This window comes from Oryza glaberrima, chromosome 7 (assembly GCF_000147395.1).
Source record: "Oryza glaberrima chromosome 7, OglaRS2, whole genome shotgun sequence".
NCBI classification, from domain to species: Eukaryota; Viridiplantae; Streptophyta; class Magnoliopsida; order Poales; family Poaceae; genus Oryza; species Oryza glaberrima.
Window position 1 is genome coordinate 25,873,947 of NC_068332.1, and position 2,947 is coordinate 25,876,893.

A 2,947-nucleotide genomic window follows, 5' to 3' on the forward strand; every position below is an offset into this window, starting at 1 on the left:
TGTGGGTATAGGGTTCGGGGTTGCGATGGTTCAATCAGGCTAAGGGTAATTTTGTCTTTTTAAAATTTCAACTCTTTATGTCTAAATTTGATAAAATATTGCCTCGGTGTCCTACAGTCAAGTACACAAATTTTATGGTGTCCATTAGCAGATATACGATTTTGCAATGTCTTCCAGCCAATTACACAAAGTTTAGATGTCCTTAGCAAATTTTGCTATCAATGAAACAAGAGGTTGGGAAAATACCGATGGTGTAATGGTCAATAGTGTGTCCACAAATTTACCAATCAGAGTTCAATTTATGATATACATGACTATATGAGAGTACATTTTTGAAAATTCAAAAAGTCAAAACTCTAGCTCAAACCATCTCAGCCGTCGTCATTGTCGTCGAGACCCTGCTGCACTCAAGACTGACAGTGATGGATCCGTGAGGGGGTTGGGCACTCCTGAGGCGGTGGAGATGCCCCGAGGAGGCAACACCGCTAGTAATGTCGATGCACATCATTGCCGCCGTCAACGTGCGCCTCTTTCGCCGACCTCCTCACGCACCGCTGGACCCGCTGCTATCCTCAAGTGCTTCTGCCAGCATTAAATTTGACTATTTGACCCTTTTCGAAAACTAATTTTACAAATGAACCGCGGCCAAAACTTATTTAAAAAACGACCCTTTTGTTTAGCGCCAAATCGTATGGTTTAGCACCATACCATTTGATGTTGAACAAAAGAGTCATTTTTGAAATAAGTTTTGGCCACGTTTCATTTGCGAAATTAGTTTTTGGAAAGGGTCAAATTGTCAAATTTTGTGTTCTGCCAGCCTATAGAGTTTGAGAGACAAAGATGATGAGGGGCGAAGGAGAGAGTAAGAGAGAGGGAGAGGGAGAGGGAGAGGAAGAGGAAGAGGGAGCAGCGGAGGAACCATTGTTGTTGTCTCCCTCAGATCCGCCCGCCGTCACTGCCCTAGGTGCCACCGCTCCCGTCGGCCTTGGGTGAGGAGAGGATAAGAGGGAGAGAGGGGAGTGACCGAGTAGAGTAAGGAGGTTTTTTTAAAGAGATAGGAGAGGAGAGAAAATAAGAGGGAGTGAGGACGAGCCTTGTGTTAGACATGTTTATTAAGAGGTCTATCTGCGAAAATAGATTTATTTTCATAGACAGGTCTCTTAACAGAGTCACATGCGAAAATCATTATTTTAGCGGGTCTTAACCAAACATTATTCATTAAAAGTACACATTTACCGGTATGTTTTATGCACGTGTACTATGTGCCTTTCGTGTAATTGGGAGAAAAGAAAAGGAGGTTTTGCGGGCGTGAGCGTGCATCCCAACCGGATGTGCCATTGCCGGCTGGTTGCCGGTGTACATTGCACGCATGCTGCCGATGTGACAGGCCCACGTACCGTCCATACATACATACATACATGCAGCAATGCAACGTTGGAGCCTTGCATCTGTTGCTGGTTGTATTGCATTATATGCACACTAGCTAGCATGGTCCACCAGGTTGCACGCAACAAAGCAGCTGCAGCCTGTGCAACAACCAACCTAGCTAAGCTACTAGCTACAACTGATTCACTTGCGCCCGTGACTGATAAAACCATAGCATCGTATGTGCGACGAATCTAAAGCTTTTCTCATATCGAAATGTCGAATATATGATGTGCATGGATGCAGATGCAAATGCAATGTAGGGCCAGATCTCACCTCAAAATTTTACATCCTACCACATCGAATGTTTGAACACCTGTATAAAATATTAAATATAAGCTAAAAAATAACTAATTACACAGATTGCGACTAATTTGCGAGACGAATCTTTTAAGCCTAATCGCTCCATGATTTGATAATATGGTGCTACAGTAAATATTTGCTAATGACGGATTAATTAGGTTTAATAAATTCGTCTCGTGGTTTACTGATGGATTATGTAATTAGTTTTTTATTAGTGTCAAACACTCCATACGACACCCTATATAATATCCGATGTGACACGTTAAAACTTTACACACATGCATTTAAACACCCCCGTAATGGCTGGATGCTGCCCCGGCCGTGTAATGTGTTTCGTTTGCTTCAGACCGGATCCAATATATCCATCCACATCCAACAATTTATAAGCCTATGACAGAGTAATGTGTGTTGTACGGGCAGTGATGTTATAAAGTCACTGGGCTCATTAAGTTGCCGGTCTCTCTGGGTGAGACATCGTCATTAACAAGCCATTCATCACGCACATTTAATTTGCCACATCCAGCACTAATTAATTAATTACTACTACTCCAGTTGTGTGCTCGATCAAACGCGTTGCAACAAACACAGGGCGGCTTATGTTGGGTTTGCATGTGATAGAGTACTCCTAGTCCTAGCAACCACGTATACGTACTCAATGCTTATGTTGCTTGCGGCCTTAAAATCATCATGATTATCCGGGGGATGAGCTTAACGATAATGACTAACAAAGAAGTTGAGTTAGCTAGGGTACTTACGTACCTGCATGCTTTCGTTGACAGAAAATGAAACATTCTGTGTGTGGATGTATTAATTGGGATGCATTATTATATATGAGATCGCCAAATGCTTGCATACATGAGAGATCTCCTATAAGCTCGTTGCCTCCCAACCAAATCACGGATACTGAGTAAATAAGCAAACTTTAATAGAGTAGTATCCTGATCTCTCTAATTAATTACTAGTGTACTATGCATATATAGAAGGAGGTTTGATCAGCTTAATTTGATAATGAAGTGATCCATCAATATATAGTTCAAAAAAAGATACTCCTACTAGTGAAGTGATGATCCACTTGCAATCTCAACTGCTTATTGAGCCGAAAGATAAGACCTTAGGTAGCAGCTACTTGTACTGATAAACTTTACTAGCCGAAATTAGCACGACTAGCCTTCATTGCCCAGCACTTTTTTGATCTAGGAGTAGTTCATTTGTCCACAGC

General features: G+C 41.9%; 1 long non-coding RNA gene across 1 annotated transcript; it reads right to left on the reverse strand.

Moving 5' to 3' along the window:
• Positions 1-254: 254 nt before the first annotated feature.
• On the reverse strand, positions 255-1,033 carry LOC127780136 (uncharacterized). The gene is made up of 2 exons (XR_008018779.1): positions 920-1,033; positions 255-818 (listed from the first exon to the last, which is right to left on the reverse strand). It is a non-coding gene; the product is annotated as an uncharacterized LOC127780136 (long non-coding RNA).
• Positions 1,034-2,947: the final 1,914 nt, after the last annotated feature.